The sequence below is a fragment of the Brassica napus genome, assembly GCF_020379485.1.
Source record: "Brassica napus cultivar Da-Ae chromosome A2 unlocalized genomic scaffold, Da-Ae chrA02_Random_8, whole genome shotgun sequence".
Lineage (NCBI taxonomy): Eukaryota > Viridiplantae > Streptophyta > Magnoliopsida > Brassicales > Brassicaceae > Brassica > Brassica napus.
This window is the reverse complement of record NW_026013966.1, coordinates 1-16,979: the sequence shown is the minus strand read 5'-3', so window position 1 is coordinate 16,979 and position 16,979 is coordinate 1. Positions and strand designations below refer to the sequence as shown.

The 16,979-nt window shown below is 26.0% G+C and overlaps 1 pseudogene; it reads right to left on the bottom strand.

Annotated features, from left to right (window-relative positions):
- Positions 1-8,916: 8,916 nt before the first annotated feature.
- Positions 8,917-9,865, bottom strand: LOC125594086 (annotated as a pseudogene).
- Between the last annotated feature and the right edge of the window lie 7,114 nt (positions 9,866-16,979).

Below are 16,979 nucleotides of genomic sequence, written 5' to 3'. Positions count from 1 at the left end.
TTAATGTGGTATTTCCATTTTTATATAATTTACTACCATTTTAAGATAGAAGTACATTTTAAGATAGATGCTTAAATCTTAATGTACTTTTTCCATTTTTTAAAATGTTTATTTCCATTTCTTATATTTTTATTTACGTAATATCTATATTTTATATTTTTAAATAGATATTTAAATATTAATGTACTTTTTCCATTTTTAAATTGTGTATTTACTTATATTATATATTTTACATTTTAAGATAGATGTTTAATGCTTGATGAACTTTTTCCATTTTAAAAAAATTGTGTATTTACTTATTATTACATATATAATTCATATATTATATATTTACATTATTTACTTATTATTTATTTTCTGTATATGTATTTCCATTTCTTGTACTTTTAATTTACTTAATATCTCTATTTTACATTTTAAGATAGATGTTTAAATCTTAATGTACGTTTTCCATTTTTTAAATTGTATATTTCCATTTGTTATACTTTCTATTTACGTAATATCTATATTTTAAATTTTAATATATATTTTTAAATCTTAATGTAATTTCCCATTTTTTAAATTTGGTATTCACTTATATTATATATTTACTTATTATTTATTTTTCTTTATATTGTGTATTTCTATTTCCTATAATTTCTATTTACTAATAATTTTATATTTAAGATTGATTTACATTTTAAGATAGATGTTTAAATACTAATGTATTTTTTCCATTTTTTTAAATTGTGTATTTCCTTTTCTTATACTTTCTATTTACTTAATATCTATATTTTACATTTTAAGATAGATGTTTAATATTTAATGTACTCTTTCCATTTTTTAAAAATTGTGCATTTACTTATTATTGTATATATAATTCGTATATTTATATATTTATAATATTTACTTATTATTTATTTTCTATATATTGAGTATTTCTCTTTCTTATACTTTATATTTAGTAAATGTCTATATTTTATATTTTAAGATAGATGTTTAAATCTTTACGTATTTTTCCATTTTTAATGTAAAACGGCAATGTTTAATAGAAGAACTTGGATAAATAGTCAAATAGTTATATTTATGTTTTGTTTTCTTTTTTTAATAAAATGGTAATATTACATTATGAAGATAACCCGTTTTTTTAGTGAACAATGGTAATCTTACATATGTTTAATGTAGTTTTTCCATTTTTTTATGTTGTATGTTTACATATTATTTTTATTTTTAAATGTAAAATGGTAATTTTACATATGTTTAATGTAGTATTTCCATTTTTATGGTGTATGTTTACATATTATTTATTATTTTCGAAATTATATAAATTTTCTTTTTACAAAATAGTAATGTTACATTATGGAGATAAGCCGTCTTTTTTTTTAGTGAAAATGGTAATCTTACATATGTTTAATGTAGTTTTTTCATTTTTTATGTTGTATGTTTACATATTATTTTCTTAAAATAAAAATGTAAAATGGTAATCTTACATATGTTTAATGTAGTATTTCCATTTTTATGTTGTATGTTTTACATATATTTATTATTTTTAAAATTATATATAATGTTTTTTGTTGTTTTTATAAAACGGTAATGTTACATGATGGAGATAAGCCGTCTTTTTTTAAGTGAAAAATAGTAATCTTACATATGTTTAATGTAGTTTTTCCATTTTTTTATGCTGTATGTTTACATATTTTTTATAATTTTCAAAAATAAGTAATATTAAAATGTAAAACTATATTTTATGCCACGTGTCATCTTTCGAGATTATATTATATATTTACTTATTATTTATTTTTCTTTATATTGTGTTTTTTATTTCTTATACTTTCTATTTACTAATAATTTTATATTTTAAGATTGATTTACATTTTAAGATAGATGTTTAAATACTAATGTACTTTTTCCATTTTTTTAAATTGTGTATTTCCTTTTCTTATACTTTCTATTTGCGTAATATCTATATTTTACATTTTAAGATAGATGTTTAAATCTTAATATACTTTTTTCATTGTTTTTAAGTTGTGTATTTCTTTTTCTTATATTTTCTATTTACTTAATATCTATATTTTACATTTTAAGATAGATGTTTAATATTTAATATACACTTTCCATTTTTAAAAAATTGTGCATTTACTTATTATTGTATATATAATTCGTATATTTATAATATTTACTTATTTTTTTTATATATTGAGTATTTCTCTTTTTTATACTTTATATTTAGTTAATGTCTATATTTTATATTTTAAGATAGATGTTTAAATCTTTACGTATTTTTCTATTTTTAATGTAAAACGACAATGTTTAATAGAAGAACTTGGACAAATAGTCAAACATATTTATGTTTATTGTAGTATTTCCATTTTTATGTTGTATGTTTTACATATATTTATTATTTTCGAAATTATATATAATGTTTTTTGTTTTTTTATAAAACGGTAATGTTACATTATGGAGATAAGCCGTCTTTTTTTTAAGTGAAAAATAGTAATCTTACATATGTTTAATGTCACGTGTCATCTTTCGAGATTATATATATATTTACTTATTATTTATTTTTCTTTATATTGTGTTTTTATTTCTTATACTTTCTATTTACTAATAATTTTATATTTTAAGATTGATTTACATTTTAAGATAGATGTTTAAATACTAATGTACTTTTTCCATTTTTTTAAATTGTGTATTTCCTTTCTTATACTTTCTATTTGCGTAATATCTATATTTTACATTTTAAGATAGATGTTTAAATCTTAATATACTTTTTTCATTGTTTTTAAGTTGTTTATTTCTTTTTCTTATATTTTCTATTTACTTAATATCTATATTTTACATTTTAAGATAGATGTTTAATATTTAATATACTCTTTTCATTTTTAAAAAATTGTGCATTTACTTATTATTGTATATATAATTTGTATATTTATATATTTATAATATTTACTTATTATTTTTTTTTATATTGAGTATTTCTCTTTTTTATACTTTATATTTAGTTAATGTCTATATTTTATATTTTAAGATAGATGTTTAAATTTTTACGTATTTTTTTATTTTTAATCTAAAACGGCAATGTTTAATAGAAGAACTTGGACAAATAGTCAAACATATTTATGTTTATTGTAGTATTTCCATTTGTATGTTTTATGTTTTACATATAATTATTATTTTCGAAATTATATATAATGTTTTTTGTTTTTTTTTATAAAACGGTAGTGTTACAATATGGAGATAAGCCATCTTTTTTTTAAGTGAAAAATAGTAATCTTACATATGTTTAATGTAGTTTTTTCATTTTTTAATGCTGTATGTTTACATATTTTTTACAATTTTCGAAAATAATTAATATTAAAATGTAAAACTATATTTTATGCCACGTGTCATCTTTTGGGAGAAATTTTTTCCGCTGATGTGGACGTCCTATGGAGCCTCAAAAGCTCCCTTTTATTAGTAGAGACTAGGGATTAACCCGGGCTACGCCCGGGATTTTTATTTTTTTCTAATTTAAGTTGTTAAATTATTTATATTTAGGCTATGATATATATTTATATAAATGTTAAAATGCATGTCATAGTTAAAATTTATTTTTAAATTTTAACACGTTAAAATAATATATTTTTTTACTATTTAAATATTTTTTTTGTAATTTTATTGGATATCTAGTTATCATATTTACCAAAACTATCTTTTGAGTGTTGGAATAAATGTTTTAGAGATTTTATTAAACTGCAGAGTATTTTCGGATCGACCACGTGCTCAACGATCGATCCGTAAAAAGATGGTCGATCTCCTTGGCCAGGTAAGTACAGTTTTAGCAAAAATATCTTTTATTTTCAAATATTAAGTATATAACTATTCTTTTTAAAAAAATTGAATTGTATTTTTTGATTAAATTATTGTATTATAATGGTTATGTAAATATTTTTTGTGATGTTTGAATTTGTGTTGTTCGTATACTTAACCTAGATGATATTGATGTTTAACAATTTATTGTTTTCTTGAAATAGAAAATAATGATATATCAAAACGTATCTAATACTTGTTAAATGAAAGTATAATGTAAATTATATCCACTATTTGAAAATAACCATTTGTTGTTTTTATTTTTATTTTAAATCAGAAATTATTTTTATTTAAAAACATTATTCATATATAATATAATAGTTTAAGTTTGGAAGATTAATCTATATATATAAATTATGTATATTTTTTAAAAAAATAATTTAAGATATTATATATTGAGTATCTGAATAAAAGCTGAATTTCTTATCTTGAAAATCAGATATTTATATTTTTGTCTTCATGTTATACTCACCAATCCATCATTGATATTTATAACTCAGTATGTTTCTTAAAAAACTTAGTTTTAAGTAATAAACGAATTTAATAAATTAAATTCATCACCTATAGTGTTCTGTAAACTATATTTGAAAACTCTCTAAAATTATATTTTAAGCATAATATTATTATTATTTAATTTAAGTTATTTTAAACATAATATACGCTAAACCAACTTAAATTATATTTACAATAGGACCATCCTAAACCGGTTAGTAAACCAAAAACAATACTAAACCAACATGAACCAATACCTGATTCGGCGAGGAAGGAAGTGTTTCGGGATAAACGTTTGAATGGTTATTAACTGAAATGGTTTGATCATGAAAGAGTTAGTATGAATATTAACAATAAAATTATGGATTAGATTAATTAAAATTTGTAAGAATACCTTTGAGTCTATGAAAAGCAATTCAATTCCCATGAATAAGTTTGGCTTTTGGAAGTTGCGGATTTCCCAACAATGAATCCACCTAACAAAAAGTTTGTTGTTATAAAAGGTTTCTGGGACGGCAAGAGTTGATGGTGAAACCATTTTTTTGCTCGAGTGTTTTGAAATTTTCCTTAATAGTGTGAGGTTGATGTGGATGGAATAATGAGTTTTATAGGGACTTTTTTGATGTAAAACTATACATTTTTATTTTTTTTGTTTAATGTGGTATTTCCATTTTTATATAATTTACTACCATTTTAAGATAGAAGTACATTTTAAGATAGATGCTTAAATCTTAATGTACTTTTTCTATTTTTTAAAATGTTTATTTCCATTTCTTATATTTTTATTTACGTAACATCTATATTTTATATTTTAAAATAGATATTTAAATATTAATGTATTTTTTTCCATTTTTTAAATTGTGTATTTACTTATATTATATATTTTACATTTTAAGATAGATGTTTAATGCTTGATGAACTTTTTCCATTTTTAAACAAATTGTGTATTTACTTATTATTACATATATAATTCATATATTATATATTTACATTATTTACTTATTATTTATTTTCCTGTATATGTATTTCCATTTCTTGTACTTTTCATTTACTTAATATCTCTATTTTACATTTTAAGATAAATGTTTGAATCTTAATGTACGTTTTCCATTTTTTTAAATTGTATATTTCCATTTGTTATACTTTTTATTTATGTAATATCTATATCTTAAATTTTAATATATATTTTTAAATCTTAATGTAATTTCCCATTTTTTAAATTTGGTATTTACTTATATTATATATTTACTTATTATTTATTTTTCTTTATACTGTGTATTTCTATTTCTTATACTTTCTATCTACTAATAATTTTATATTTTAAGATTGATTTACATTTTAAGATAGATGTTTAAATACTAATGTACTTTTTCCATTTTTTTAAATTGTGTATTTCTTTTTCTTATACTTTCTATTTACTTAATATCTATATTTTACATTTTAAGATATATGTTTAATATTTAATGTACTCTTTCCATTTTTTAAAAATTGTACATTTACTTATTATTGTATATATAATTCGTATATTTATATATTTATAATATTTACTTATTATTTATTTTTCTATATATTGAGTATTTCTCTTTCTTATACTTTATATTTAATTAATGTCTATATTTTATATTTTAAGATAGATGTTTAAATTATTACGTATTTTTTAATTTTTAATGTAAAACGGCAATGTTTAATAGAAGAACTTGGACAAATAGTCAAATAGTTATATTTATGTTTTTTTTTTTTATAAAATGGTAATGTTACATTGTGAAGATAACTTGTTTTTTTATTGAACAATGGTAATCTTACATATATTTAATGTAGTATTTCCATTTTTTATGTTGTATGTTTACATATTATTTATTATTTTCGAAATTATATATAATTTGTTTTTCACAAAATAGTAATGTTGCATTATGGAGATAAGCCGTCTTTTTTTTAGTGAAAAATGGTAATCTTATATATGTTTAATGTAGTTTTTCCATTTTTTATGTTGTATGTTTACATATTATTTTCTTAAAATAAAAATATAAAATGGTAATCTTACATATGTTTAATGTAGTATTTCCATTTTTATGTTGTATGTTTTACATATATTTATTATTTTCGAAATTATATATAATGTTTTTTGTTTTTTTATAAAACGGTAATGTTACATTATGGAGATAAACCGTCTTTTTTTTTAAGTGAAAAATAGTAATCTTACATATGTTTAATGTAGTTTTTCCATTTTTTTTATGCTGTATGTTTACATATTTTTTATAATTTTCGAAAATAAGTAATATTTAAATGTAAAACTATATTTTATGCCATGTGTCATCTTTCGGGATTATATTATATATTTACTTATTATTTATTATTTATTTTTCTTTATATTGTGTATTTCTATTTCTTATACTTTCTATTTACTAATAATTTTATATTTTAAGATTGATTTACATTTTAAGATAGATGTTTAAATACTAATGTACTTTTTCCATTTTTTAAATTGTGTATTTCCTTTTTTTATACTTTCTATTTGCGTAATATCTATATTTTACATTTTAAGATAGATGTTTAAATCTTAATATACTTTTTCCATTGTTTTTAAGTTGTGTATTTCTTTTTTTTTTATACTTTCTATTTACTTAATATCTATATTTTACATTTTAAGATAGATGTTTAATATTTAATGTACTCTTTCCATTTTTTTAAAATTGTGCATTTACTTATTATTGTATATATAATTCGTATATTTATATATTTATAATATTTACTTATTATTTATTTTTTTATATATTGAGTATTTCTCTTTCTTATATTTAGTTAATGTCTATATTTTATATTTTAAGATACATGTTTAAATCTTTACGTATTTTTTCATTTTTAATGTAAAACGGCAATGTTTAATAGAAGAACTTGGACAAATAGTCAAATAGTTATATTTATGTTTTTTTTTTCTTTTTTTTTATAAAATGGTAATGTTACATTATGAAGATAAACCGTTTTTTAGTGAACAATGGTAATCTTACATATGTTTAATGTAAATTTTCTATTTTTTTATGTTGTATGTTTACATATTATTGTTATTTTTAAATGTAAAATGGTAATCTTACGAATGTTTAATGTAGTATTTTCATTTTTATGTTGTATGTTTTACATATATTTATTATTTTTGAAATTATATATAATGTTTTTTGTTTTTTTTTTATAAAACGGTAATGTTACATTATGGAGATAAGCCGTCTTTTTTTTTAAGTGAAAAATAGTAATCTTACATATATTTAATGTAGTTTTTCCATTTTTTTATGCTGTATGTTTACATATTTTTTACAATTTTCAAAAATAAGTAATATTAAAATGTAAAACTATATTTTATGCTACGTGTCATCTTTCGGGAGAAATTTTTTCTGCTGATGTGGGCGCCCTATGGAGCCTCAAAAGCTCCCTTTTATTAGTAGAGATATATAAAACGGTAATGTTACATTATGGAGATAATACGTTTTTTTTTTAAGTGAAAAATAGTAATCTTACATATGTTTAATGTAGTTTTTCCATTTTTTTTATGCTGTATGTTTACATATTTTTTACAATTTTCAAAAATAAGTAATATTAAAATGTAAAACTATATTTTATGCCACGTGTCATCTTTCGGGAGACATTTTTTCTGCTGATGTGGATGCTCTATGGAGCCTCAAAAGCTCCCTTTTATTAGTAGAGATTTGTTTATCAATTGGTTAATTATCATTATCTTGTTTTACAAACCACAAGTGGTGGTAAGAGAGGTTGAGAATATTGACATTTGACTCTATTGAGCATCCGTATTTCACATTATTAACTAATTAATTTGATTCAGGCCTAGGATTCGAATTCTACACTATGCAATTTATTGCAAATTATAGAAAATTTAGGTTTCAAGTTATGGAGCAGTTTATTAAACAATTATGCATACTACGGAAGAAAAGCTTACAAGTGATATTCAACATGGTGCAAATAAATCTAGTCAGGCGTAGATCTTCATAGAATAACTCAGTTGATACATTTAAACGTAAGTCTTCATAAATCATGTAATATTGTCAGTAACCGAATTGTGTATGTAATCTTTCTCGTATCAAATGAGCGTTAAAAAAAATATAACTAATTTGACGTATCTTCGTGGAAAAGATTGGTAAATCTTCAGTAGTCAATAAAAAGTAAGTAGTACATCATTATTAGGTGTACAAGATGGGTGTCTAATTCAAACCGTGTCCCTTCCAAAGATTGTTGAATGTCACTAAACACAGGATTTCCGAGTGGGTTCCCTCAATACAGAAGTCAAAGTCGCACGTGGGAAATAACTTAACAACAGACAGAGAAACGTGGCTCACTACAGAATCCAAATTATTGCGCTTGAATATTACGTAACAAATGGGGGCCTCATAAAAATCATAATCCATTCATACAGAACCAAGAACATGTCCAATTCGGATTCTTCTTACATTTTAATTCAGACCCAAGAGTTCAATTTCATATAGTAGTGAGTGTTCATCCTCTTCACTTATGATCCTAATTTTCAAATTCAAAGCCTGGATCAAATAAGTATTAGTGATCATGAATTTCATACCAGTAACAAAACCAACCAGACAATTTTAAGGAATTTTTATTTGATATCAGAGAGCAACCTGACCATTTTCAACACCTAATCCATACAAAACACCAGCATATTTCTGCAAGGGACCAGCAAAGAAGTTCTCCTTAAGCTTTCTGAAAGTACAAGAGGTCAGCAAACTATCCGACCCAGCCTGGTGACAGATCCCAACTCTCTCCACCTCCAGCAACTCCGCCAGCTTGTTCAGACCACCGTGAAGGCTGTTACAGAACTTCATCAAGTGCTTAATATCGTACACCATCGGAAAATAAACATTGATCAGCTGGAAGAAGCCCGTCTGCGAATCGGGAAGGTCTTGGCATGTAAGAAGCTTCAGCAGGTATCCAAAATCGTATCCACTGTGAAACGTAACCCAATGCACGTTCTCGTTCAACACGATCCCCGAAGACATTAGCAGCTCCGCGAATCTGTTGGACTCGATCCCTTCTTGAGTGTTTTTTCGCAAAGTCGATGCCTGATTGCTTAAGAAGGTCGATGGAATCCACGGCAAAGATGTCGGAATCGAGATCGAACTCTCGGAAGTTGAACTGCCAGATGCAGTACTTGTCGGTTCCACAGGTAGGGAGGTTACCTTGCTCGTTGGAGAAGGTGAGACCGAGCTGGATTATGCTGAGGATGTTGACGTTGAGCTTCAAGGTTTCGTAGTGGTAATCGGCGTTGGATTTGAATGTTCCGACGGGTCTGACGACGATTCCGGGAAACTCGGTGTCCATGGCGACGTAGGGGAAGTCGTCGACGACTTGCCGGATCAGATCCATCTCCTCGAGGAGGTTATCGTTCCATACTTCGCGGATTTGAATCGAATCGTCTTTTAGAAACAGAGACATGTCTATGTGCTACGAATCTCGGGAGCATCTGGATACGACGGTGGAGATCCGAAACGTGGAACGGATCTAGAGGTAGACCCGATCCGGTTTCATCAAATCTGCGAGAAATTCAACACACGAATCAATTATTATGAAATTTTAATTTCAACGAATCTGCGGCATATTCGGTGGAATCGGACCTGATAATCAAAGGAGAAGTATGTGGAAGAGGCGGGCGGCGATTGGTCGTGGCTAGGGTTTCAGAAGAAGATGTGGTGGTTTATCGAAAGGGGAAATGGAAGGAGATGAAGTGATGATTATTACATCATAATTTATACCATTTTTTTTTGTCAGCCATAATTTAAACTTTTTAATTGTTTTCTGCTCTCTCTTTTTTTTGTATAGACAAATTAAATAATTATGAAAACTAATAACTATTGGCAATAGTCTATTGCTACTAGATCTGGGACGCATCCGGATATCTGTCTCTATATTCTATTATTCGTGGATATCTTCTATATTCTATTATTCGCGGATATCCAGTTACAGATTCGGATCCACAAAAATAATTTTAAATAATTATTTTTTTTTTTAAAACTACTAAAATTTTAAAAATAATACTTAATTAAATATTTATACAAGATTTATAAATATATATATAATATATGTGTGTCTATAATATTGTAAAAACTAAAAATAATACTACAAATTAATTTATGTATAAATATTATTATATAAAATATAAATATTAATGAAATATAAAAATTTAATGTGTTTTAGAAAATGGATCCGAATATCCGAACCTAAAATTAAGATATCCGGATTCGGTTGGATTCGGTTTGAATGTTTCCTGTGGGACAAATTGATTTTAAATGTATCATTTTATATGATTTCATTAAACAGATTTCAGTTAAAATGAAACTTTTTTACTACAAATTCACATATTTTATTTTCGAAAAATATATTATTTGCAGTTTTTCATTTTTCAAATTTTAAACGTCGATAAATAAATAGAAAGAGTGGAATTTACAATTCAATTAATAATTTTAGTTTTATTCTATTTTATATATCATCCATTTTTTATTTTACATATAAATTTTTCCAAACTCTCTTGATTAAAGTCATATGATGCAACAAACACGTTTTTTTTTCTATTATCATTAGGGAAATTGGCATGTAACCATCAAACAAATTTACGTATAAATATCTTAATACACTGATATTCCGTGCACCTTTTATATAATAATACTAGATATTTTGCCCGCACTTGCGGGCTTAATAATTTCATAAAATTTTGTAAAAAATATATTATCAATTCAAATTTTTTTGAATAAGTTATTTTCATGTTTTTTAAATATTTAATAATTAATCTAACATTAAATTATCTATATACGCTAAAGTTTTTTATTTTAATAAAATATCTATAATTATGTAAAATAATCCTCAAAATATTTATATATACATAAAACTATATACATGAATTTATATTTATTTTAATATAATAAAGTAAAATATAGAAGATTTATGGAGTTTTAACGTTAAAACCCCTCAACTAAATTTGTTTTATATTGACATGTAATAAAAATTATCAATCTATTAAAATTAATAATTGAGTATAAAATATGATTAATATTTTTTGAATAATATTAGGTTATATGTTTTCTGTGTGTTTTTAGTTTTAAATTTTTAGTATTTAAATTTTTTCTTAAAATATGTTTTCGGATAACAACACAAAATATATAGGAATTATCTTTTATTTTAAAATATATCTTTCAGATTTTGGATAAGTTTATTTATTATTAATAATAACTTATCTAACCAAATAATTTTAAATTCGTTTTTATATTTTAGTTAATTTAGAGATTTTATTCATTAAGGGTATACACGATATTAACCACTCTAACTTTTAACGTGAAAGCTCGATTCCAAAAATTTACTTCGCAAATAATAGTATAGATTAATTTGCCTTCTTATACAACAACCGGTAGTAAAATCTGTAAACAAACAAAAAACTAAATTAATAATATTAACCTAACAAACGTATATCCACTATGTAACCACCAAAACCATAGCTTGTAGAACAAAAGTGTTTTTTTTGTACCATTACTGATCCACTGTGTAACCACCAAAACTATTTATAGAGTAGCTTTTCCTAGGAGATGCCCATCTGCAACGGTTCGCTTGGCAACTGACGGGAAGCTTCGCGCATCTGAAATATATGGAGTCGCCGACAACGTAAACGGTGCCGCTGCGAGGTGTGTTGATTATTTATTACGGATCAATGAAGAGACGGATAATGACTCGAGTTGTTTTTTTCTAAGGTCAGAGCCTTGGACATAACGGATTTTTCCAGCCACATCTGCGAGTTTATCAGTTATGATAACGAAACATATTATAAATTCAGATGCAATATGATAATATACCTGGGAGTTCTAGGTTTTTGTTCGCAATCACTTGAAAATTGTCAAACAGTCTAATTATGATTGGAGATTGATCTCAGGAGCACCCGTGATGACTTCATCAATAATAGTTGGTGAGATGAAACGAATGAGGAATAGATGATCAATTATCTTGTACATGCTTGAGCACCTAGCACCCTCAAAATGATCGACTTTCACAATGGAATCGGCTTTCAAAGATGACATGTAATGATTAGCACGTCCGGCAGGAATAAACCCATAAATCACGGAATCTACAAATAATATTATTTAACAAAGAATTAGGAAATCAATTAAAAATAATTATATTAAATACGTGTGATAAATCGAAGATTAACTTACCTTTTCATCAAGGAAGAGAACCGTGATTCCCATAAACTCATTGTCTTTTTTGAAGTTCAGGGAATCCCATAAGCGAGGAGATTAGGGCTATGCTCTGACTACTACGACCAACACGAAGAGACTCGGATGTTGAGTGATGGATGCCGGGAACACCGGTTTGAGGAACTAGAGAGGTAGAGAGACATTTTTTAGAATATCGTTAAATCTAAGAGGAATCAATGAATTTTGTGGAGATGCAGATTTGGTTCATCAAAGATGAGAATCATATATATATAATTTACAGAAAGGCTACAAATCAGGAACATTTAAGATCAAGCGATTTAAGATGGCAAGATGAAGAGTTCACCGGTGAAAAATAGGCTACGAACAAACACACAAAGCAACTTTGTAACTCAAACTTGTCTAAGATAATGATGAAAAAAAACCATAACTCATGTTAAACGAAGACATTTTACAATATGGAAAAACTATAATTGTTGTTTTTTTCATATAACGTGATCACTTAAAAATGAAACTCATAATACACTTGTAGATCCGACCCATAAAGAAAACCGAATAAGCAAAGGTTTCCGACCTTCATATATATATATATATTACTTTCAGCCATCAATGTACAAAATATCTTTTAGTTTAATGGTATAAATGTTGATGTTTATATCTTAATAACCCGAGTTTGAGCCATATGCCTGATACTTTTTCACATTATTTAAAAGTGAGATCTACCAAAATGCTGACGTGTTGTTTTGGAAATAACTCAACTGTCTCATTATATTATAGATTGTTTCGGTCTTCTAGAGTATCAAAGAGATTGGCGGTGCAATAAGTTGGATTGGGAAACGAAAGTATTATGATTACGAAAGAGCAAATCAATGACGATACAACTTGTTAACAATGGGATTGTGCGGCTCGATAAAGAGTTACATTAAACAAAAAACTTATTTATTTAAAACAGAAACAATATTTTGTATTTTTCATCTTAAAATCTGATTTCATAAACGGTTGTTCATCTGATTTCGTACTACAAAGGTATGTGTACATCTATAAAAAACTACGGCTTCGAATGGTATAAGCAGTTCAAACAGGACAGATCAAGCAGATCATGCAGATCAAGCAGGACAAGTGCAGATCATGCAGATAAAGCATGACAAGTGCAGATCAAGTGGATCATGCAGGAGAGAACCAGATCAAATAATTTAGTATAACTTATGAATGACAAAATCAGTTCAAAACTATAGATCAGATATTAAAACAATAAAAATGACACTTAGATATCTAAACAAATATCTTAGATGTTATATGATCGGCCGAAATACTTGTAAATGTTTTTAAGATACTTATACTTCTTTTATTTTCTTATTTATAAAAATTAAAAATTATATGACAAAAATAATAAGTAGAGAATGATAATTTTGTATTGTTAAAGTTGTAAATAAAAATATTGTATTCATAAAACTAGATAAATATATTTTTAAAGTTATGTGTTGCAACAAAGTTATTTATTAACCAAAAAAAAGCAGATCAACACCACCAAATATTGGCGGGTGAGATCTGCATGCAGATCTTCTGCTTTTTCTACACAAAGACAGAAAATATTGAACTGCATGCAGATCTCCCGCTTGAACTGATTTTGCAAACAGAAAATGGTGAATGGTGAATGCAGTGCAGGAAAACTCCATGTGCAGGAGATCTGCACTTGTTCTGCTCCTCTATTCAGACACTACATATATGCTCTAAAATATAAAAACTGTATTTTTTTTTTAATTTTAAATTGGATGTGCAGCAAAAGAAGTCGAATTGGGAAACGAAAGTTATGATTACCTGTCAAATCAATAAGAGTTTTAAATATGACTTGTTAATTAATTTTTTTTTTGACTTGTTAATACATAATTGATTTGCACTACTCCATAAAAAGTTTATCTGTGCAAGTAAGAGTTAACATTAAACAAAAAAAATTATCTATTTAAAACAGAAGAAGGAACATCAGAGGTGGAAGCAACCAAAAATAAAAATAAGATGAACCCTAACCACAAGATCGAAAGCGATAAACTTGCAGATTGGCTGGCTAAGAAAATTGTGGAAGAGATAGAAAAGCGGGCGAACGAAATGGCGAAGCAAAAGAATGAAGAGCTGAAGAAAGTAAGGAAAGAGAAGAATGAAGAGCTGAAGAAAGTAACGAAAGAGCTTAAGCAAATAATCACGGATAAAGATAAAATGTTGAAGAAAGTGATGAAGGAGAAGAAGGAAGAGCTTGAGAAAGTAATAAATGACAATGATAAAATGCTGGAGCCTGGAGGAGGAGCGTTGTGAGTTAGAACAGTTAGGGGAACTCGGCACTCATCACAAAAGAACGTCAAAGCACTTATGAGTTACAAGAAGCACACTCAGAATTGATTAGGGTAACTTATATATTCAAGATTTATTTTCATTAAAAAATATTTATTTTCATTTTCTTGAGTGCTGGTGATATAACTTCTGTTTATGTATTTGCAGGGATTCAGAGATTTATCAGGTGAAGGATCCGTGATCGGAGTAAAGAGGATGGAGAAGTTGATGAAAAACCTTTTCTGAAAGTATGCGAACAGAGATTCAATGGCGAAAATGTCGGGCTGCAAACATGCCATGCTTTGTTCAGAATGGCAGAAAAAACATCAATGACTCAGCGTGGTACCCATTTAAACTAGTAGTAACTGGAGAAAAATGAAGGTATCGTTATAATCTTGTACCTTTACAAGTACTCTCTGTACAGTTTTACAAGTTGTGACTTTGGTGAATGGTGTAGGAAGTTGTGGATGATGAAGATGAGAAACTTAAGAAAATGAGTGAAGAGTGGGGAGAAGATGTGAAGAACGCAGTGACGACAGCACTCGAGGAGCTTAACGATTTCAACCCAAGTGGTCGGTATTCTGTTCCAGCACTGTGGAATTTTGAACACGGGAGAAAAGCCACACTCAGTGAAGGTATTGTTCACAGGACGCAGCAAATCAAAAATCTCAAACGCCAACGGACCTAAAATGTATGTGCCACAACTTTGCAAATGAATCTCTCTAGGTTTGACGGTATACACATATACATATAGCGATGCGTCAGTTTCGTTTTATGTTGATGATACTAAGACTAGTGTAACTTGTTACAGGAAGCAGGATGATCAGTGAAGGATGTTAAATAGGTTCTTAACGGGTTTTGGATTGATAAGCAAGGAGATACTTGTTTTGTAAGGGCTTGTTACTTTCTAGTTAGTGCTTCTCTAATTTTATTTTAAGCAATCTAAACCCGTTCGAATGTACTGTTTTGAACTCTACTACATTCCTATTAGTATTAACTATTTTCTTTCGTTGGTTTTGGTAACACGTTTTTCTTTTGTGTCTTATAAACTAAAACCTTCGTTAGGGTAATTAACTTACGTGGCCTTTCTCAAATTCTCATGTTTTTTTCTTGTAAACAATTGCTATGGACGTCTAGAGAGCTGAGTAATCACAGTTAGGCACCCATTTATTTGCACAGAACAACAGTGGAAAATTGATAGACTCATCTCATATGCCTCAGTTCATCACTCAACAACTGCGCAACACCACAAGGAACAAAGTTTACCAACTGATGAGAATGCAGAGAAGAGTTAGTTTCAATCACTAACTGTTAGCACGTTTGGTTTAATTGTGTGGCTCAAAGAACAATATTGAGACGAACTTCAAGTTCTTTATATACTCCCTCCTTTTTTATAAATGACTTGTATCATTTCACACAAATTTAGGTAACTAGTACTCCCTCGTTTTAATATAAGTCGTTTTAAAGCTATGCACGTAGATTAAGAAAATCATTAATTCTTATATTTTCGAAACAAAAACATCATTAATTATTTACCTAACTACAATTCAACCAATAGAAAAATAGAAATATATTATCATTGGTCAGACAGCATTAATTATTAATAAATGGTACATAGAAAACTGAAAGCGACATATAATTGGAACAAAAAAATTTCTCTAAAACGATTTATATTAAAAAACGGAGGGAGTAAAAATATATTCTTACCTTTTATAATTATTTAAATTTAAGAAAATTAAAATTTCGAATTTTAAAAGAATTTAAGTAAAATTAAACTTATAAAACCCAAAAAATCAAACCTTGAGAAATTTTTAAAACTTATAAAAATTCAAGTAATTTGAATTTTAAACTAAACTTATAACTACATCCACTTTGAAATTTTTTATTTTCTTACATTTAGAAAATTATAAATATTCAAATTATAAATTATTTGAATATTTATAAATATTTGAATATTTTTAGTTGAGAAAGTTTGAGATTTTATACTTGAACATGTAATACTTTTTTTTAAAAAATACGTTTAAAAATCATTTTCTGACTTATTTCAGTTTCTGATTTTTTATTTTTTGCTAAAAAAGACTCCTCATTTTAAACTTATAAATGAATAGTTGGTCACATCCTTAACTTGAT